The sequence below is a fragment of the Oratosquilla oratoria genome, chromosome 20 (assembly GCF_046742065.1).
Source record: "Oratosquilla oratoria isolate Oo_2021 chromosome 20, ASM4674206v1, whole genome shotgun sequence".
Lineage (NCBI taxonomy): Eukaryota > Metazoa > Arthropoda > Malacostraca > Stomatopoda > Squillidae > Oratosquilla > Oratosquilla oratoria.
Window position 1 is genome coordinate 51,194,971 of NC_134796.1, and position 24,006 is coordinate 51,218,976.

The window sequence follows — 24,006 nt, forward strand, 5'->3', positions numbered from 1 at the left end:
AAATGCAAAAGAAGATAAATTAATAAATATATTAATAATAATAATAGAATCTTGATGAAGGAAAATCCTTTGCTTTATGACAAAGTTGATCATCTTAATTATCTTATGTATGACAGATGTTTGTGATATGTTTAACTTATATTCACATTCCTCACGTTATATAGAAATGTATATATATATTGTGACAACAGGCCAGGCACCACGTAAGTTCTTGACCACAGCTTCCTCCCAGCTCGAGAACCACTGATTTAGTCGAAGGGGGAAATGCGGAGACCTCGTAAGGTCACGAGATCGCTGGGGTTTTAGTGACTTTTGGCCAATTGGATGTAATGACACTGGGGGAAGGGAGAAGGGGACAAGTCATCTTTTCTTTTGGTCAATCTTCTTTTCGATTTTTTTTTTCTTTTCCATATTCTCTCCTCTTTTTTTCTGCTTTTACTCTATTTCTCTTTCCTTTTACTTTTTTGTCCTTTTTTTGTATGTTTTAATTTTTCTCCCTTTTTAATATTTTTGCATTTTGTCGACCTTCTTTCTTTTTTCTTTTGCCTTCCTTCACTTTTTTCTTTTTCTTTTTATATTTTTCGTTTTTATACGAGTATATATATATATATATATATATAATTTTTTTTTTTTTTTTTTTTTTTTTTTTTTTTTTTTTTTTTTTTTTTTTTTTTTTTTTTTTTTTTTTTTTTTGCCAGGGGCTCTTGCTCCCCTTCGAAGTCAATATATACGTTAGCTCTCCTCTCCGAAGTGGATTCGAATTTCACCTGATCATTTATGTCCTCTACAGGGGGACCGATCCTCACGTCGAGAGAGAGAGGGGGAGAGAGAAAGAGAGAGACAAAGAGAGTGAGTGAGAGAGAGAGAGAGAGAGAGAGAGAGAGAGAGAGAGAGAGAGAGACAAAGCGAGGGAGTGAGAGAGAGAGAGAGAGCGAGCCATCTTAGAACTTTCAAGTCGTTCAGTGTTCGATGAGCCTTACCGTGGTTGGAGTGCCGCCACGAAGGAGATGAATAAAACGGCCTTCCTCCTCGTGGCGGCTGCCAGAAGGAAAAGGAATAGAACCTTCGTTCGCTACGCAAGAAGTTAATCGATATTCGGTTAACCTACGCTATGATGTATGTATGTATGTATGTATATATATACAGTATATATATACATATATATATATAATATATATATATATATATATATATAATATAATTGTGTGTGTGTGCGCGCGCGCGACGGAAATCTCAGCGTTGATGATCTTTTTCTGAAGACCTTCAGTTCTTCTGAAAAGGCGTTTCTCATCCTTACTGGAATACAGAAATTCTCTGAAAGTGTGGGGCATGGAGATGTCGCATTTAATATTACATGCATTAGAGAATTTTTTCTGACGAAATACATATATATGTGTGTGTGTGTGTGTTTGTGTATGTATTTATGTAGGTGTATATGTATATCAGAGGTTGTCTGAAAAGGAAAAAGTTAACAGCCCGTAGATAGACGCTGCGGTAAGACCACTGACTACCAAGGATTTGATGTAAATAAGATTCAGATGCCTCGCAGGTCACAATTTCCCCTGCGGAACTGACTATCCACCGACATAGTATAGATTTTTCCCCCAAAAATCCGTTAAGACTCAAATTTTCAAATATTGAAACGGTTGCCCCGGCCAACGGTCGTAACTGAATTTCCGAGAGGCGCGCGGGTTTTTTTATCCTTCGCCATGGAGGAGGAGATGGTTGGAGGTCGTCAGCACGTCGTCCTCGATCGAGGTCCACCTCGGATTTTTTTTTTTTTTTTTTTTTTTTTTTTTTATGACCCGTCATCCAGAAGGTGCCAAGATAGGAGGGAGGGAAGAGGGTGGAGGGGAGTGGAGCTTGATGGGGATGGAATGGGTGGGAGCGGTTTTTATGCCTTTGCTTTTTGGTTACCTCCCTTATAAGGGGGAAAAAGCCTGTAGTATATGTATGTAATCTTTATTTTTTCTCCGTTCAATTTACAAAGGCAGAGCATACCGACAGGAGACCTTTTTGTCCATAAGTAGATCGGAATTTTTTTTCTTCTTCTTCGCCTTGTTAATTTTTTATTATTATTTCTCTTATTCTTCATAGTCTTGTAATTCTTATTCTTGTTTTTCGTCTTTGATGGGTTGAGGGTGGGTGCATGTCTTGGCTGGCTGCCTACCTTATAAATATGGAAGAGACCTTTTGGTGCATAGAATAGATGTTTATGGGCAGTCGCCTTTTAAAAAATGAATATATAAATGAAGTAAAAGTGTACCTCAGGGTCACCTCGTCAAGGGATGAATAACATCGTTTGACGGAAACAAGGGTACAGGGGAGGGTCAAGGAAAATTGCCTCCGGACAATTGCCCCAGGACAACTATCCCCCAGAAAACTGTCCCGGACAACTAACCTCCGGACAACTAACCCTTGCATAACTGCCCTTAACAACTACCCCTCCCCCACTCAGAAAACTGACCCGGAAAACTGCCACCCGGACAACTGTCCCCGGACACCACCCTATCAACTGACCACCGTACAACTTCACCCTGGACAACTGCACCCCAGACAACTGCACCTTCGGACAACTGCACCCCCAAACAACTGCAACCCCGGACAACTAACCCCTCGAACAACTCCACTCCTTGGACAACTGCCCCTCCCCGGACAATTGCAACCCCCCCCCAACAACTGACCCCTGGACAACTACCCCTGTGACAATTGCACTCCCAAACAACTGATCCCTGGACAACTGACCCCCGGACAACCGTCCCACAGCACGGAAGAGGTTGACGGAGCTCTTGCATGTTTCCTTTCTCTCTTTGTTCCTCTCGTCCCGACAGGTCGCCTCGTTACCCGTTCGATTTACGCTGCCGTCAGGGACGTAACTTCACTCTCCATTTTTAATTCCCTCGATCATTGATTCAGCTCGTATGTGTGTGTGTGTATGTGTGCGTGTGTGTGTATGTGCGTATGGCCTGTGTTTGTACGGGCGGTATTCTTCTCTCTTTTTGAGTGAAAGCATCTGTATGATTTTTTAAATCATCAGATTGTGTCCTTTGTGTGTGTGTGCGTGTGCATGTGTATGTGAGTCCTGTAGTTTTTTCATTGTGGTGTGAAAGCGACGTACGGCGTTTCTTTTGATATTCTTTATAACCATTTATTTGCATGTTTCTTCTGTGTGTGTGTGTGTGTGTGTGTGTGTGTGTGTGTGTGTGTGTGTGTAATTCGCCATGATCTTGGATCACGTGTTGGACTCTTGATCGACAGCTACTACCCTCCCGGATGAGAGCTCACATCTTATGTATGAACTCGTGTGTGTGTGTGTGTGTGTGTGTGTGTGTGTGTGTGTGTGTGTGTGTGTGCGCGCGCTTGTGCTTCGGTTGAGTGCGTACATGGCGTGATATGAAAAAACTCCACAATAAAAAAGGTCATAACAAAGAGTACAAAGGGAGTTCCATACGCAAAGTACAGAGCTGCTTGTATGGACAGCTTCGAGCTGTGGAGCCAAAACTGGGTCAATGTTTATCGGTACCAGCAGCTATTGACGTGTTGATTCCTATGATGGACAGCTTGTGTGGATCGCGTTGAGGGAACAGCTGCCTGGCCGTTGACAGCTGTTTCATTGGTGGATGGCACAATGGATGGCACAATGGCAAAGGCTGGCGACAGAAATATTTTCATTCCGTATCGAGATCGGATGGAAAAGAAATTAAAAATTAATAGATTACTCGATAAATATAAATGATAAGAAATAAATAATAAATATAAATAAGTAAATAAGAATGAATAGAGAATAGATAATAAAGGATATAATAAACGATTACAAAGTAACAAATAACCAATAACAAACAACACATAATAAATAATGATAAAAATAAAAAATAAAATATGAATGTTATATAAGAAATAATGAAAATTTACAAAATTATATAAATGAATAACAAGCAAATAACAAATGAATAAATAAAAGATTTAAATAGGAAATAAATCGCAAATAATATACAATAGATAAACAATTACAGAGTAACATGAATTACAAATAACAAACTAGACAAATGAAAATAGGAAATAAACGCATTAAATTGTAAAATCAAAAGAAACCTTTCTCTTCATCTTCCTGGCGGTTGCTCTCCACTTAGTCCCGTCATAAACATCTTCCTCTGCTTCAGCTGGTCCCCTCTCAAATCCTCCCCCAACGCAGTCCATCCACCTCCGCTTCGGTCTTCCTCTTCCTTTCTTTTTCCCCCACTTCCGTTTCAATCACTCATCTCCAAAATGAACCCATATATATATACATATATATATATTTATATATATATATAATATATATATATATATACATATATATATACATATATATATATGCATGAGAAATCACATAGACTCGTGATTCTAAATATGCGGAAAAACCACAAAGGAAAAGAAAAACTGATGACCAAGCGCTTTCGTCTATTCAGTCATCCTCATACCCTGAGGATGTCTGAATAGACGAAAGCGCTTGGTCATCAGTTTTTCTTTTTCCTTGGTGGTTTTTCCGCATATATATATATATATATATATATATATATATATATATATATATATATATATATATATATATATATATATATATATAATTGTGTGTATGGGATTCACCATGGTCTTGGAGCACGTATTGGACTCGTGATCGACAGCTATTTCCCTCCCGGAGGAGAACTCAGCTCATATATGACCGATCTATGGGATGCTGTGACCTTACACGTACACACACACCCAACTCCCCGCCCAGGAGAGTTGGAGTAACGATCGGTAGCACGCGCGCGTGTGTGTGTGTATTTACAAAAGATTACGATGGCAAATCATGAATACTGAGAGGAGACCATTTGGTCCTTACGAGGCCGGATAGAGAAAGAAAAAAATACTTCATTATAAAAAAAAAAAAAAATCGGAAAGAAAAAGAACAATGGAAACTGAATAGACAGAAAGGAGAATGGAACAAAGGACAAAGAAACCAAAGCAACAAAACAAAACCACTTGTCAGGGATGACAGCGTTTCATTTGGATGTTTATACAACCGAATCCTGAAGCTTTTAACTCCGCTACACTCCATTGCCTTTGATCACGCGGTTGGCGAAGTGAACTCGTTCTGTTCCTCGGGTGAATAAAATCGCCTGGCGCCAAGCCAAATAAAGGCGTAAAAGGGTTTATTTATCTATTTATTTATTTATTTACTTATTTATTTATTCGTTTGTTTCGCTCTAAAACGAGGGTTTTCAGTCACTGAATCAAATCACAAAATAGTTGTACAAATAGCTGTAAAAGGGAGTTTCCTTTGACTGAATAAAACCGACTGGAAGCAGCGAGGACAAATGGCGCTAGAAACAGCGTAATAATTAATACCAAGCGATTTCATTCGGCTGAAGATAGGACCCTTCCTTTGGTCATTCTGGTCATATATTCTAGTTGTCTCCAGGCAACTTTTATTCATATAGAAACAACCCCTTCCCCCTACCCCATCTCCCTCCCCCTTCCTCACTCCCTACCTCCCCCTTCTCCTCTTCCCTACCTCCCCCTTCCCCTCTTCCCTCCCCCATTTCTCCCTCCCCCATTCCCTCCCCTTCTCCCTCCTCTCTTCTCCCTACCCCTCGCCCACCCCTTCTCTCCTCCCTTCCTCTCTATCCTCTCCCTCTTCTCCCTTCCCACTCCCTCTCCATCACCCCTTCCCCTTCTCCCCCTCCCCCCTCTCCCCTTCTTCCTACCTCTCACACTCACCTTCTCTACCATCCTCCTCCCCTCCCCCCTACATTACATCTCACTCCTCTTCCCCTCTCCCATCATCCTCCCCCTCCCTCCTCCCCCTTACTTCTCCGTTCCCTCACTTATCCACCTCTCCCCGCTCTTCTTCCCCCCCCTATTCCCTCCCTCCCCCATCCCCCCCAATCCGCATCGAAAGAGTTAATTCACGACAATGGAACAATTATTTAAGTGGAAGACGAAGAATGCGAGGGAAAGGTGGAGCGAAGCGTCAGGCGCTCTTGAAGCGGCATCTGGACGCGGGAGATTTCTCACATTTTATGAGGCATTTGTGAGGCTCGCAAAGCGTGATGTACTTTTCTGAGTCCCAGAGGAAAGAGGCTTATAGGCCTGTGTTGTATATATAAAGTTTGTTTATATTATATTATATATACATATATATATATATATGTATATGTATATATGTATGTATATATATATGTATATATATATATGAACATTTTTAGAAGCTCCGCATGGGATACGAACCCTGACCCGTGCGTCGAAAATCACGAGGCCAAGACGCTAGCAACCATGCTACATGGTGTTCACGTAACAATGGAAGATCTAGTCTCAATTTCATCTAATCCCGTATTAGATAAATATATATATATATTTATGTATATATATATATATATTGTATATATGTATATATATATGTATATATATATATGTATATATGTATATATATGTATATATATAATATATATATATATATGTATATATATATGTATATATATATATGTGTGTGTGTATATATATATATATATATATATAATATATATATATATATATATATAATGTGTGTGTATGCAGTGAAGAGTACAAATGATTTATGTACGTGTATGTCAATTTTAGTTTTATGTGGATTGGGGATACACTGTTATGGACTTGATATATGCCAGTTTATATAGTTGAAGTAGTAGTATGTGTGTGTGTTTGCATGAGTGTGTGTGTGTGTGTGTGTGTGTGTGTGTGTCTGCGTGCTTGCATGTGCATTAAGGAAGAGGAAGTATGTGACCACATAGCAGAGGAGCCCGCATAACATTCACTTACGAATGAGCATAGAATAACAAAGCATCTAGATACGTTCAACCAGAATTCTAGAACAAAAACTAGGTTTACTAGAAGAGGAGCTAAACTAGGACGTATGGACACCAAGAATGCGAAGAGCCTTTTCTTTCTCTCCTTTCCATTGTTTCTTCTTTTTCTTCTTTCTTTTCCCTCTTCTTCCCCTCCTCCTCGCACACCTCCTCTCCCTTTTCTCTTCCTCCCCCTTCTCCTCTTCTTCCTCTTCCTCCTGTTCTCCCTCTTTCTCTTCTGCTCCTACACCTTCTTCCTCTCCCTTTTCCTCCTCCTCCCCTTCTCCTCTTCTTCCTCTTCCTCGTATTCTTCCTCTTTCTCTTCGTACCTCTTCTTCCTCTTCTTCCTCTCCCTTTTCCTCCTCCTCCCCTTCTCCTCTTCTTCCACTTCCTCCTATTCTTCCTCTTCCTCTCCTACCTCTTCTTCCACTCCCTTTTTTTCAATTTTCAATGTTTAAACTTTGAAGAGATCTTTGGCTCCTGCGAGTAATACGATTTTTGTTCTAAAATGAGCCCTCCGCCAGGTTACGCTGAACGGCCCTTAATCCAACTTCCGGAAGAGTCGGCTGATAAGAAACTCTGCGAGGTCAACTTACGTAAGACCGTTTTTCATTAACCGGCGTTCCATGATAAGGTATCAACCTTATTGAACGAGATCAGGAAAGTAGATTATGGTGGTCAGCGTCAAGGAATCTAGTCTTAATCTCCGTCAGTAAAAAATAAATAAATAAATAAATAAAAATACAAAAACACGACAGGAGACGCTTAGCTGCGATCGAAGTCGTCACCTTTGCCTTATGTGCTCAGACAGTGAGGCAAATAAGGTCATCAAAGCATTAATGTATTGTACTGGTATTGAAAGGCTTACTCAGTCTTATAGGATGAATTGGCACCAACAATCTTGTAACAGAAATAAATAGATTCGGGATCCTGAATCTCACCCTCACTCCCATTCACCCCTCCCATACCATCCCCCGCTCACCCATCACCCATAACCTCCCCCATGCACCCCCTACCTTAAGTAACCCCCCCCCCCCAATCATCTCTCCAGAAATCCATAGTTACCTTGTCTTACATTTTTGTGACAAGTGATATGTTGGACCAATCGTAGCCTTGCAGAAGAAGCGACAAAAAGGTTTTCGAACCGCCAGTCTTCTTGCTCCATAAAGTCTGGACACACAGAGTTCCCCTCAGAAGTCTCGTATGTTTAATTTTCATTGAGTACACCTTCTCCTTTAGCAAACCCCTAAAAGAGAAGTCAAGGGAGCTAAGACCTAGTGAACGGGGAGAGATTGAATAGACCATTACATATGACTACGTCAGTTGGTTATAGATAGGGATGTTTCCTGTAAGTCCAGACACCCTGTACAGTGTTCCCCCAGGTCATCTCTGATTACATCTCATTGGTCCTCTCCAAGTGAAGCACCTTATTATCAGTGGCTCGCTCCTCTTCGGAGAAATTGGTCATCAGAACTCGTGATCTCCCAGACCTGTATTCTTTGCTCCTTTTCGGTACGCATATTGAGGCGCTTACGCAATTCCTACCCTTACCCTCCCCCTCTCCCAGACCTGTATACTTTGCTCCTTTTGGGTACGCATATTGAGGTTATGTTGCCTACGCAACTGCTTTACCCTCCCCCTCTCCCAGACCTGTATTCTTTGCTCCTTTTCGGTACGTATATTGAGGTTATATTGCCTACGCAACGCCTACCCCTCTCCCACGTCCACACAGACACACCTTACCCGACATCCCACGCTCCTATCACCCTCACCCTCCTCACTTCCACATTCATCCCCCTTCCGCAGACTCCCTCCCTCCCTTCGTCTGTCCCACATACCCCCCCCCGTCCTCCTACACTCCCACCCACTTTATTCCCCACATCCACACAACCACACCATAACCCCCACCCTCTCCAAGGCACCCCTACCTCCCCCCCCCCCACTACACACCTCCCACCTACTTCCACACTCGTGCTCATGGACCTAACTTCCACTCCCACTCACTCTAACCCTTACTGTCACCTACCCACACACCCTTATCCCCATCATCCCTCCCCCCCACTCCGTTTTCTTTGAAATGGTTAATTGTCCCTATGAGGATCATTTGCTCCAAATGGGGGTGGCCCGCTTTTGAGATACATGAGGAGCCTTTGATTAGGAGGGAAGGCTGCACGAGGCCCTGGGTATGTGGGTGGATGTTCACACACATACGCGCGCGCACACACACACACACACACACACACACACACACACACACACACACACACACACACACACACACACACACACACACACACACACACATGCGCGCGCACACACACAGTAGTTGGAACAAATTAGATGAGAAAGTGGTGTGTGCAAAAACAATACATAAATTTAAAAATAGTTTAGATAAAATGAGATACGAAGACGGGACACCACGAGCATAGCTCCCCTTCCCGTAAAATACAACTAGGTAAATACATACACACACATACACACACACATACACACACACGCACATACATACACACACACACACACACACACACACACACACACACACACACACACACACACACACACACACACACACACACAGAGTGCTGGATATCTTGAATAACTTGGATAAAGAAACAGTTTGTGCAAATACTATTCAAGATTTTAAGAAAAAAATTTATGCTGAAAGATATAAAGACGGGTCATCACGAGCATAGCTCCCTTCCCGTGTAATACAGCTAGGTAAATACACACACATCTCGTGGCGCAGTGGTTAGAGTTCCCGGCTGAAACAATGGAGGTCCGGGTTCGAATCCCGCCCAGGGCTGAAATAATTTCAGTATCGCTGCGCTGCGAGATGTTACTCCAACTCTCGTGGGCGGGAAGTTGGGGGGGTGCGTGTATGGTCACAGCATTACCCATAGATCGGTCTTATATGAGCTCTGAGCTCTCATCCAGGAGGGTAATAGCTGTCGATCACGAGTCCAACACGTGATCCAAGACCATGGTGAATCACACACACACACATACACACACACACACACACACACACACACACACACATACACACACACACACACACACACACGTGTACATATGCATGTATACATATATACATGTATGCATTTTATATATATTACACACGCACACACACACACACACACACACACAGACGTGCGCCCGTGCGTCACTTGAAAAAAGCTCTAGTTTATCATGTAAGTTATATACAAAGAGGGGGCGGCTTGCAGTAGGAGTCAAAGCTTTTTCACACCATGAACGGGGTGCATAGTCGGTACCGCATTGTGGCAACTCACGACAGTAATCACTATACCAGCAAGCGTGCGCACGCGCGCGCGTGTGGGTGTGGGTGTGGGTGTCGCATGCGTACATGTGTATGTGTGTGTGTCGCATGCGTACATGTGAGTGTGTGTGTGTGTGTGTGTGTGTGTGTGTGTGTGTGTGTGTGTGTGTCTCGCATGCGTACATGTGTATGTGTGTGTGTTGCATGCGTACATGTGTGTGTGTGGGGGGGGCGTGCGTGCTTGTGTTTGCGTGGGTGGTTGGGTGAAGGAAATACGATCTCCGCCTTCTGTTGGTGGAAGTGGAGGTGGAGGTGGTGGAAGAGGAGGTGGATGGGATGTGGAGCATCCCCGATTGTCTCTGCCGCTGTCGTCGACGGGGCGGCGTATTCTGGCGGAGAAGAGGATCGCGAGAAGGTGGTGGGGGGAGGGAGGGAGGGAGGGAGGAGATCGTGGGCGGTTATGGAGAGTGGCGTAGGGGAAGGGGGAGGTTGGGGGTGGGGGGTGAGTGGACTGCATAAAGATTGAGGTAGGGCAAGAAAGGGTCGGCGTTGGCGTTGGGCGTTGGGCGTTGGATCTCCGACGTAGGATTGCGTTGCCTCCAAGGCCATAGCAACCAAGAGCTCTGGAAGGACTCTCCTATCATTCACAGTGAAGGATACAAGTTCTTAGAGGCTTTGCCAGTATGTGTATTCGTATTAAATATGTCTTCATACACGTATAGAGCACTGGTGGCTTTATCGGTAGCTTGCTGGTTTTGTATTTGCTTAGTTCTGGGTTCGAGTCCCACACTCCTCTCCGAATCCCATCATTGACTACCTGCCCTCAACAGTCCTTAAAGGCGACGGCTTCGGCCGCAGGTACTCAGCGCCTCCTGGCATATTAGGCTCCTCACTACCATGTAAGTACGTTTGTTTGACAAAGCGTTATGCGGACAAGAAATGTTGTTAAGTGACGAAGAATTATTAAAGTCATTTGTACACGTTTGGTACTAAATACCATGAATGTACACATAAATGTAACGAGGAACTTGTTCTCCCAATTGTACTACCCAATTCCGAAAAAAACGACAGTTTTGGTGTCTTTGTAAAGGATAACTCCCTTCAAAGAATTGAGTTTATTTGTGAAATGTTTGAATTTTAAATCAGCTACCAGATGTATTTGGAAAAGAACAAAAGAGCAACGAATGAGGTGTCATCTAGGTATAAGACTAGATTGTCGTCGAACTTTAGAAAATGTCTAGACACATTTTTATATTCATTCATATATATATATATATATATATATATATATATATATGTGTGTGTGTGTGTGTGTGTGTGTGTGTGTGAATTTATTATATATGTTTATTTATTCGTTTTATCTATTTATAATTTATTCATTTATCCATTTATTTATCCATTCTATTCCCTTCATTGATGTTGATAATTGTTCTGTTAGTAACACATCGAACCCCAACTTTTCTTTACTCTGTGAACTTATCTTAATATTTCATATGCAAATGTTATCAGGATTTTAACAAGTGGATATTTATACCAATAAATGGTATATACATTCTGTTCCCCAACAAAGCCCCCGTCTAAGATAAGACAAACAAGGGGGAAAGGTGAACTCAGGAAAGTTGTTTGACTTTTACTGTTGCGCACTGTATAGATGCTTTCTTGCATTCAGGTGATTTTATTAAAGAGCTGAAGGGAGGAGGGAGGCCCTTCTCCTGAAGGGGGAGTTGATCGACCGAGACCCCTTCTCTCTCTCTCTCGAGGTCCACCTGCCTCTCCCATCCTGACCCTTATCCAAGTAACAAGTTCATCTCTCTCTGCCTTTGAGGATCGTCGCGGAAGTCATAGGGTTAAGGTGTCCGATAGGATTGGATATGGAAAGGAGGAGGAGGAGGCGATGAGGATGAAGGTGAAGGGGAAGAGAAGAGGGAATAGGGAAGGACTATATGAAAGGAGGAGGAGGAGAAGCAGGAGGAGGAGGAGGCGATGAGGATGAAGGTGAAGGGGAAGAGAAGAGGGAATAGGGAAGGACTATATGAAAGGAGGAGGAGGAGGAGGAGGAAGGGGGGATGAGGAGGGAGGTGAAGGGGAAGAGAGGAGGGGATAGGGAAGGAATATATGAAAGGAGGAGGAGGAAGGTGGATGAGGATGAAGGTGAAGGTGAAGAGAGGATGGGATAGAGTAGGACTATATGAAAGGAGGAGGAGGAGGAGCAGGAAGAGGAGTATGAAGGGTCAATGAGGATGAAGGTGAAGGGGAAGAGAGGAGGGGTTATGGAAGGACTATATGAAAGGAGGAGGAGGAGGAGCAGGAAGAGGAGTATGAAGAGGCAATGAGGATGAAGGTGAAGGGGAAGAGAGGATGGGATACGGAAGGACTATATGAAAGGAGGAGGAGGAGGAGGAGAAAGGGGTGATGGGGGCAGGGTTGAAGAAGAAGAGAGAGGGGACAGGGAAGGAACATATGAAAGGACAAAGAGGAGGGGAGGAGGAGGAGGAGGAGGCGATGAGGTCGGAGGGGAAGGAGAGAGGAAGAATAGGGAAGGAGTATATGAACGGAGGAAAAGGAGGAGGCGATGAGAGCGGAGGTGAAGAAGAAGAGAAGAGGAATAGGGAAGGAGTATATGAACAGAGGAGGAGGAGGAGGAAGGAGTGATGAGGGCGAAGGTGAAAGGGAAGTGTGGAGGGAATAGGGAAGGAGTATGTGAGAGGAAGAGAAGGAAGAGGAGGAAGAGCCGATGAGGACGTAGGTAAAGAGGAAGAGAGGAGGGGATAGAGAAGGAGTATATGAAAGGAGGAGGAGGAGAAGGAAGAGGAAGAGGAAGGGGTGATGAGGGTGGAGGTGAAGGGGAAGAGAGGAGGGGATAGGGAAGGAGTATATGAAAGGAGGAGGAGAAGAAGGAGGAAGAAGAGGAAGGGGTGATGAGGGCAGAGGTGAGGGGGAAGAGAGGAGGAGGAGAAGGAAGAGGAAGGGGTGATGAGGGCGGAGGTGAAGGGGAAGAGAGGAGGGGATAGAGAAGGAGTATATGAAAGGAGGAGAAGGAAGAGGAAGGGGTGATGAGGGCGGAGGTGAGGGAGAAGAGAGGAGGAGGAGAAGGAAGAGGAAGAGGAAGGGTTGATGAGGGCGGAGGTGAAGGGGAAGAGAGGAGGAGATAGGGAAGAAGTATATGAAAGGAGGAGGAGAAGGAAGAGGAAGAGGTGATGAGGGCGGAAGTGAGGGGGAAGAGAGGAGGAGGAGAAGGAATAGGAAGAGGAAGGGGTGATGAGGGCGGAGGTGAAGGGGAAGAGAGGAGGGGATAGGGAAGGAGTATATGAAAGGAGGAGGAGAAGGAAGAGGGAGAGGTGATGAGGGTGGAAGTGAGGGGGAAGAGAGGAGGAGGAGAAGGAATAGGAAGAGGAAGGGGTGATGAGGGCGGAGGTGAAGGGGAAGAGAGGAGGGGATAGGGAAGGAGTATATGAAAGGAGGAGGAGAAGGAAGAGGAAGAGGTGATGAGTGCGGAAGTGAGGGGGAGGAGAAGGAATAGGAAGAGGAAGGGGTGATGAGGGCGGAGGTGAAGGGGAAGAGAGGAGGGGATAGGGAAGGAGTATATGAAAGGAGGAGGAGGAGGAGGAGGAGTGCGGAGAGTGCCAGCCGCCGATGGTGGCGTCAGTCGAAGCGGTGCCAGCGAGCGAGACACTCCACGGGGAAACGCGGAACCTCCCTGAGGCACTGGCGTTCTCTGACTCCTCTGGCACTCGCCGGGTCTTCAGGAACCTGGCACTTCCACCGCAGGTGTGTACGTGGTCGTGGGTGACTCTGGGGGAGCCTGTGGGTGTGTGGTAACCTTGCCTTCACGCCACGAGGGCCCAGGAAGAGTTTTGTTCCAAAAAGCTAAAGTCTACCCTTTCGAGTGGAAAGTTTTCTGTGGTTAAGAGGAAATGGAAAAAAAAAAGTGAAAGTGATTTGTAAAAACTCTTGTGTTGGTTGTTCTTCCGGGGGTGGAGTCATGGGCGAAGAGTACGTACACTCTCCCCTCCTCTCCCCCTCCTCTCCCCCCCGAACCGGAATGACGGAAGCGCATCAAAACCCACCCACCCACCCTCCTGTTTCTTCTGGGGAAGACTTCCGGACGTGGCCCGGACGAAGGATCTTCCGGCCGAAGAGGACAAGGATACTTCCTCGCCTGGATCTGCTCTCCGTTCCAGGACAGATTTGTATCTCTTTGCCAATAACCAGCGTTTCTATCCTTTAAGGGGGTCAATATAGGACAGAAGATGAGTAACAGGGGTGGTCAAGGAGGAGAAAGGGTCTTATACACACACACACACACACACACACACACACACACACACACACACACACACACACACACACACACACACACACACACACACACACTAATAATAATAATAATGATAATAACAATGTGTGACTCGGGCCCGTAGGGGTGTCACTGCCCCCCCCCACCCCCAAGTTATTGTCATAGGGACTTTGGGAACCTACTCTACCTGAGTTGACTGGGAAGGGGGAAGAAATTCCTTTTACGGATGATTAGATGTTGACAAATGCTTGTGTCCCGCCCGTTTCCAGGGACCTTCTTTGAGCTCTCGTGTTTTCTTCTTCTTCTTCTTCTTCTTCTCCTTCTTCTTATTTCGTTTTTATTTAGATTTGACAAATTTAAGTTTAAGAAGTGAAATGGGCAAGAATTGGTTTACCATCAGAGTGGTTAACGAATGGGAATAGACTTAGTAACTATGTAGTGAGCACAGAAACTATCGGTTGTTTTAAGAGAAGTTGAGATAGTTTTATGGATAGAGATGACAGGTGGTAAGAACCATGGAACTGCCTAGTGTAGGCCTTAGGGTCTTTTGCAGTCTCCTCCATTCTTATGTTCTCATAAAATGCGTTTGTGTTATCTTAGAACATTTAGATTATGGTTGTCAGGTTGCTATGGCAACCGGGGTCGGGGTGCCACGAAGATGGATAAAATCGCCTGGCGACAGACACAATAAAAGGGATCATGGACCGTCTTGGGGTCGATTCTCGAGTACAAAGGGCAAAGGTGGCGGCAAGGGGAGATCACAATTTAACGACTCCTGACGTATGCCCGAGCGTTTGGTAGGGTCATTGACCCATAAGGTAGAGCTTTTTTTTGGGGTGGGGGGTGGGGGGAACTCGTGTATAGACAAAAAATGAAAAAATAAAAATATAGTTTTGTGTGTGTGTGTATATATATATATATATATATATATATATATGTATGTATATATATATGTGTGTGTATATATATATATATATATATATATATATATATATACACACACACATATATCACATGAGTCAGTTTCGGGTGTCCTCAGTCTTTCATTAGTATCATGATATCAGGAACGTTCGCATAACAGGTGCCAATGCCAGATAGTTAAAGAGTACATTTTATAACTCATTATAAGAGCTCTTTTCTGTACAACTCAAGTTATATCTTACCTGCCGCCAGCTAATTTTATTCAGCTGAGGGAAACTACCTCCGGGGCCAAAAGGACCGAATGAAATCGCCTGACGAAAAATCAGAAAAAGTACTTTGAAGTTTTAAACTTATTGCGTTGAACTAATTTTCGTACAGGGTTACACGTTTATTTGTATGTATATGTATGTATGTATACATAAATATATATATGTATATATATATATATGTATATATATACACATATATATTTATGTGTGTATATAATATACATAAATAAAATGCATACATGTACATATGTATACATGCATATGTACATGTATACATACATATCGTGTCACACACACTTCTCAGACCCGGTGATTTTCCCTTAGATGAATAAAATCGAATAAAATTATTTTACTTGTTTATTTATTATACTTGTTTGTTTATTCTTTTTTCTATGTATTTGTCTTTATTTGTTCATGTACGTTTTTTATTAATATATTTATTTATTTGTTTAATTTGTTATTTGATAATTTGTAAGATGATATCCGAGAAGGGCGTAACAGTATTGAAGGAATCGTGCAATAATTCAATATGTAGGTAAATGATAAGTGGATTAATGATTGAAATGGTTATTGAATTACTTGGACTTTTTCGCTGTTTTCCGTCGTGTTGTCTTGACAAAAGACGATAGAGGCAATTGTAAGCTCATTAAGGACGAGTTTTTTTTTTTCTTGTTTTTCTTTTTGAATTGTTGTGTGATAGCCATCATGGAATTATTATTATTTATTTATTTATTTTTATTATTATTATAATTATTTTTTCCTACCGAGATCATTTGTTACTCTGTCTAGTGTCTAATTTTATTGTCATTATTATTATTATTTATCATGATCATCATCTTTGCATCATCATCATCATCATTATCATCATTATCAACATTTTTTCATCATTATCTTCATCTTTGCATCATCATCATTGTCATTTGCCATCTCACTACCAACATCATCATTATTCTGATGATGGTGATGATGAAAGGTGGTGATGGAAACGGAGCTGCCTAGTGTAGGCCTTATGGTCTCTTGCAGTCTCCTTCATTCTTATGTTCTTATGATGTTATGATCATCATTTTTGCATCATCATCGCCATCATCACTTGCACCATCAACATCGCCATCATCATCATCATCATTACTGTCACTATCACCCTCATCACAGGCTCGAATCCTGCCCACGACAAAACTGAGATCCTTTCAAAAGGCACCATCCTCTTGACCCTAAGCGAGGTAGTCCAAGACGTGAGCCCAAATCACGAAGATCCTTATCATTGTGACTATTATTTTTGTTACCATAATCGGTTGACGTCAACCAGAATAAAATTAACACAGGATTCCCATAGCTTTGGCATTTTACTCCCAACCTGGTGCTCGTGAATGCTCACAAAGACCAATTCTTCGTGGGTCCAAGTACAACAAAGAGGTGGATCTTCGTCAGCTTAACAAAGGCTAGACACAGACCTTAGTCCACAGTGCCTTAGTAGTGCCCAGACCTTAGTCAATAGTGTCTTAATAGGGCCTTAGTAGTACCCAGACCTTAGTCCACAATGCCTAAGAAGTGTCCAGACCTTATTTTACACTGCATTAATATGACCTTAGTAGTCCCCAGACCTTGGTTCACAGTGCCTTAGTAGGGACTTAGCAGGGCCTTAATAGAGCCCAGACCTTAGTCCGTAATGCCTTACTATGGCCTTAGTAGTGCCAAACCTTAGTCCACTGTGCCTTAGTAGTGCCCAGACCTCAGTCTACAGTGCCATAGGAGGGCCTCGGTAGTCCCTTAGTAGTATCTTAGTAGTGCCAGACCTTATTCCATCGAGACTTAGTAGGGCCTTAATAGTGCCAGACCTTATTCCATCGTGACTTAGTAGGGCCTTAGTAGCACCCAGACCTTAGTCTAGCGTGCTTTAGTAGGGCCTTAGTAGTACCCAGACCTTAGTCCACTGTGCCTTGTCAGGGCCTTAGTAGTGCCAGACTTTAGTCCACCGTGCCTTGTCAGGGCCTTAGTAGTGCCAGACCTTAGTCCACCGTGCCTTAGTAGGGCCCCAGTAGTGCGTAGGTAGCCACGGTCAAGGCCACGCGAAAAAGGCTGATCGCTCTCTGAGCCATTTCCCTTTTTCCGGTGGCCACCGACATTACGAGGCAATAATTCGCCCCCATTGGAGGGTCTGCCGGGATGAGGTGGTGGAGGGCCTAGGTGTCATGCAAATCTTTGTTGAGATGGATGGGAGACAAATATTGGACCGAGTCTCTCGCTTGGCTGACGGATGCTGCCACCCCCCCCCCTTCATTCCTGTCTCTCTCTCTCTGTCTCTGTCTCGATCTATTGGTCTCCGTCTCGCTTTGTCCCTGTCTCTGATACTATTTCTTTCCGTCTCTGTTTCTGTCTGTCTCTCCCTCTCTCTCTCTTTCTCTCTGTCTCACTCTTTCTCTTTTTCTCTGTCTCTCTGTCTCTCTCTTTTCGCTTTTCCCTCTCTCTCTCTCTCTCTCTCTCTCTCTCTCTCTCTCTCTCTCTCTCTCTCTCTCTCTCTCTCTCTCTCTCTCTCTCTCTCTCTCTCTCTCTCTCTCTCTCTATCTCTGCAGTTTATTAACGGTCGTATATGTGTACATTTTCTTACCATATGTTATTCACCTAATCGCAAAGCATAAGGAAAAAGCTACGTGTGCGCGCGCGTGTGTGTGTGTGTTTATGTATCAAAGTGTGTGTGTGTGTGTGTGTGTGTGTGTGTGTGTGTGTGTGTGTGTGTGTGTGTGTATGTGTGTGTGCGTGCGTGTGCGTGCGCTTGCTTTGTGTTTGTGTGTGCCCGCGCATGTGTGCATGTGTGTGTGTTTGTGTGCTTGTGTATATGTGTGCGTGCGTGTGTGTGCGCTTGCTTTGTGTGTGTATGTGTGTGTGTGTGTGTGTGTGTGCGCGCACGCGCGTGTGTGCGCACGCGTGTGTGTGTGTGCGTGCGCGTGTGTGTGGGTGGGTGTGAGTGTGCGCGCGTGTGTGTGTGGGTGGGTGGGTGTGTGCTTGTGCGTGTGTGTGTGAGCGTGTGCGCGCTCGTGCGCGTGTATGCTTGTGTGTGTGCTTGTGTCTTCTGTGTGTCACAGAGTGAGGGAGTGAGTTTGTGTGAGTGTGAATATATATGTGTTGTATTTGGGGTTGTCATCTTGATATGTATGTATGTACGTATATACGTATGAATGTATTGACGCCCAGACCTTACATATACATATGTGGGCGCATATTTGCGCATGTGTGTGTGTGTGTGTGTGTGTGTGTGTGTGTGTGTGTGTGTGTGTGTGTGTGTGTGTGTGTGTGTGTGTGTGTGTGTGTGTGTTACCCTTTTCATACACACCACGTGACTGGACGGCACTCCTCTACACCTGCAGGTGTATTTGAACACATGAAATGCTGCTTATCAAGGTTAATGTGTGAGGTGGGTTTGATTTTTTTTTCTTTTTTCTTTTTTTTTGCATACATACATACATACATATACCAAGGCTTTTTCCCCCTTACAAGGGAGGTAGCCTAAAAGGGAAAGGCATAAAAACACTCCCACCCATTTCATCCCTACATACACTCCACACACCTCCCACCCTCCCTCTTTTTTGCGGGTGTGTTTAATGTGCGAGGTATGGGTTTATTTACCCAATATTACACGAGACACGCCAAGAAAAAAAATCCATACCTTTCCAGTAATTCAGCACAAAACACGAATGCTCTTGTATTTCCAGGAATACAGTGCTTCATCATGCCACAAGCCATAGTGATACATCACTTTTATTGTATTTCCCATTGGGGAAGGAAAGCAATACATCTACATGGGCGGACTATCGTTTCCGGTGTCAAAACTCGGCACAGCCTTTTCCATAGACTTTGCCCTCTCGCACCGCCACGTTGTTGGCACGAGGGGGAAAGTTGAAACGCCCGAAAAATGGTGAAGCACAGGGTGTATGAATTTGTGTAATGTGCGTCTACACAACGTAGAACCGTTCGTGTACATGCGCGTGTACACACACACGCAAACATACACACACACACACACACACACACACACACACACACACACACACACACACACACAAATGGGAGTTTTTGCATACAAACGATCTCTCTCTCCCTCCTCTAGCTGTTTCTATAGATACTCGTATCTCTTCCTCTCTCTCTCTCTCCCTCCCTCTCTCTCTCTCTCTCTCTCTCTCTCTCTCTCTCTCTCACTCTCTCTCTCTCTCTCTCTCTCTCTCTCTCTCTCTCTCTCTTTCTCTCTATCACGCGCGCACACACACACACACACATACGCACACACACGCACACACACACATACACCCACACACACACACACACACACACACACACACACACACACACACACACACACACACACACACACACACACACACACACACACACACACACACACACACACACACACACACACACACGTATATACACACACCTACACCTACATGTACATACCTACATTTACATACACACCTACACACATACATAGACACCTACACCTACAACTGCACATAGACACCTACACCTACATGCACACACGTACACCTACATGCACACACCTACACATATACATAGACACCTACACCTACACATAGACACCTTCACCTACACACAGACACCTACAGCTACATGCACATACGTACACCTACATACACACATCTACACTTACACACGCGCACACACACACAAAGGAACCATACTGTTAATGGGAAAGGCTATACAAAAAATTGCCTCTTCCCGAGAAGACTAAGACATTCATCTAGTCTCTCTCTCTCTCCCTCTCTCTTTCTCCCCACCCCTCTCTCTCTCTGTGCCTGGCTGTCTCTCTCGCTCTGTGTGTGTGTGTGTGTGTGTGTGTGTGTGTGTGTGTGCGCGCGCTCTTCTGTACGTGTTTATTTACTATAGATGTAGAGAAGTAGGTCATCCTTCTTCCAAGTCGTTTGCATCCGGTTCCTCTCCGCTGAACGCTGAGAAATTGTGCCGTCAGATGATTTTATTCAGCAAGGAAGTTCACACTCAGAGGAATAAATGTTTGTTATTCTTTTATTCATCAATCTGTTTATTCATTTTATATTCATTCATTTATTTATTTATACTTGTATTGTTGCATCTATTGATTTATATGTTCATTATCATTATTTTTATTATCATTATCATTATTAATATTGTTATTATCATTTATCGTCGTCCTCGTCATCATCATCGTTATCTTTGTCGTCGTCGTCGTCGTCGTTATCGTTGTCGTCGTCATTGTCATCATTATTGTTATCATTATCGTCGTCATCATTATCGTCGTCATCATCATCATTATCGTCGTCGTCATCGTCTTCATCGTAGTCTTCACTATCGTCATCGTTATCGTCGTCTTCGTCATTGCCTTCATTATCATCATCGTCGTCGTCGTGGTCATCATTATCGGCTTCTTCATCATCATCATCACCAGAACAACAACAACAACCACAACCACCACCACTACCACCACACTAGTACCGGGGGTCCCATGGAGATGAATAAAATCGCCTCGTGGCGACGGCGACGGGCAAGGTGCCGCGCCTGTCCAGTCCGGTCCAGTCCGGCCGGGAAGACCCGTGCTTGTTAATGATTCCATTTCCTCCCAGTAATGGATGCCCCGAAGTGGATATTATTTGTGCCCCTTCGTCGGAGGAAACTCCCGCGCTTTGTTATTGTCAAGGTGTTGACTCGAGTGGTGGTGGGGGACGGGGATGGATGGGTGTGAATTAGAGTACCTCTGCAAGCAAATTTATATCATTGTTATCATCATTATTATTATTTTTTGTTTATCCTATTTCTGTTTGATTTTTTCTACTTGTTTTATTCATTTATTTATTTTCTTTATCTAATTTCTTTATTCATTTTTATTATATACATAAATATATATATATATATATATATATATATATATATATATATGTGTGTGTGTGTGTGTGTGTGTGTGTGTGTGTGTGTGTGTGTGTGTGTAATTTTTACTCTAGTGATCTGGTGATCCTCTTGCATCCTACATTAAAAGCTCTTTGCCCAATATTCTCTCTGTTTTGTTTTCATAACGTTGAGTAAGTTGAACACGGCAATCTAGTCATCTTTATCTGTATGTGTGTGTGTCTGTGTGTGTGTGTGTGTGTGTGTGTGTGTGTGTGTGTGTGTGTGTGTGTGCGTGCGTGCGTGTCCATGTGTGTGTGTGTGCGTCGTGCCAGTGTGTGTGTGTGTGTGTGTGTGTGTGGAGATGTCTACGTTTGTATGTGTATTAGTCTTATCTGTCCCTTTTACTGTGGCGTCCTCGTATATTTTGTTCAGGGTAAGGACTGGGAAGGCTTCCTTTAAGTGAATTAAATCACCTGGCGGCAGCTAGAATAGACGATCAACGAAAGGTTTGATGCATACATACAACACACCCACGCACACAAACACACACGCACACACACACACACACACACACACACACACACACACACACACACACACACACACACACAAGCACACATAGATCTCAGTCAAGAAACTTTGTTTGGTGTGTGTGCGTGCGTGCGTTCATATGAGTAAGGTCACAACATTACTCATAGACCGAACTATATATGAACTATGAAGCCCTCATTAGGTAGGGTAATAGCCGTCGATCACGAGTCTAGCACGTCATTCAAGACGATGATAGGGAAGCAGACACAGCGAGACCCAAAACCGAAGTTGTTAACCCCGTTTCGTGAGAGAGACAAACCGCCGCCCATTTTTCCCCGGTTTAGATAACCTGGTCATGATAAACGAGTTTAAATTCGTGCCACCAGGGCGCGCGGCGCCCACTGACGCTGTGGGGCGTTCGTGGGTTGCCCACTCACGCCTCTGTCGCCGCCGGAGGGCGCGCGCGACGAGGACGTCCATTTTGGCGGGAAATCGTGCATGAATTCGAGTCTTTTGTCTTCCCCGCTTCCTCCTGTTATCGCGCCCCCCTCCCCCTCCCCCCGTCCCCCCCGTCTCCCCCTTCTACCCCCGATCCTTGATGTAAACTGGCACAATGATATGTAGTCAGACCAGGCCGGGATGGTGTGTGTGTGTGTGTGTGTGTGTGTGTGTGTGTGTGTGTGTGTGTGTGTACTTGTTTGTGTGTGAATGTATACTTTTGTGTGTGTAAATGTGCTTGTGTGTGTGTGAATGTGTGCTTGTGTGTGTGTTTGTAAATGTGCTTGTGTGTGTGTGTAAATATGTGCTTGTGTGTGTGTAAATGTGCTTGTGTGTGTGTGTGTAAATGTGTGCTTGTGTGTAAATGTGCTTGTGTGCTTGTGTGTGTTTGAGTGTGTGAATGTGTGTTTGTTTGTGTGTGTTTACGTTTCTTTATGTATGTGTGTATTTGCGTGTGTGTGTGTGTGTGTGAGGGGAGGTTGCTGTGCTGCAGCGAGAATAGACGAATAAAGCAGAAAATAAGGAAAGGATCATCTCAGATAATACCAGACGGTTTCATTCAGCTGAGATCGCTGTACTCCCGAAATTGAAAAAGAAGTCAATTAAAAAAAAAAAAAAAAAAATAGGCGTGCCCACGCGCCTGTGGGCGGAGCTTATGAGTGACGTCACATCGCTCTCCTCCAATAAGGAATCGCGAAACCACGGATATCGACGTGACGTCATGTTGGCTCCTAAGTCGTTTTCAGCGAATATGGAGAGACCTGATAGACTTGAATATTATGTGGTGGTAATTTAAGACAACATTATTGCTAACTTAGCCTTTTTTAAGGCTTTTGGATAGGATACTTGGAGTTAAAAGGACAAACAAACATCAACAGACCTATTGGTCCTTCCATGGCTGTTCTGTACCAAACCTAATCTAATACTATAAGAAATTATACGGGAACAAATAGTTCTAATTGAGGAATTGTAGCTAAGTAAACTTCGAGACCTTTTTTTTCAATCTTAACATTAAAACAATCGATGACAGTGGGTGGTAAACCATTCTTCACATTAACGAAACAATTGAAGAAAAATAATTTTGCCTCGCTTGTTTGAAATCGTTTTCTGATTGTAATGGAAGTGCCAACTGTCAAATATTTTCCAACGTTCATAGATTAGGATAGAAATAGGACAAGTCTTGCCAAATATTTGGCTTTTTTGATTCAAAATACCGCCATACGTCTTGAGGAGCACGAGAGGATCCTGAGTTGGTACCTGTGGACATCTGTTGGCACTGTCGGCCGTGAGCGCCAGCCACATTCCAGCGGCGTAATTTCCTTCGTAATAAATAGGAAAATGGCGAATCCTGTTCGCTGCATTTCACACATTTGCATTCCACATGATGGCCATTAATTTGATGAGTTACACGCGGGCGCGTTTTGTGCGTGTGTGTGTGTGTGTGTGTGTTCGTGCGCGTGTCTGTGTGTACCTGTGTGTGTGTGTTTCTGC

At 43.8% G+C, this 24,006-nt stretch overlaps 1 protein-coding gene across 3 annotated transcripts in view; it reads left to right on the plus strand.

Moving 5' to 3' along the window:
- Nucleotides 1–24,006, plus strand: part of LOC143036571 (uncharacterized) — a 623,967-nt gene that overhangs the window by 313,044 nt on the left and 286,917 nt on the right. Inside the window, exon 1 of one of the 3 annotated variants that reach the window (XM_076204095.1) lies at nt 13,747–13,893. The exons of the other annotated variants lie outside the window; for them this stretch is intronic. The gene's annotated coding sequence lies outside the window, so the exon portion shown is untranslated. Of the gene's footprint in view, nt 1–13,746; nt 13,894–24,006 lie in introns of those variants that run through there. 3 annotated transcript variants of the gene reach the window in all.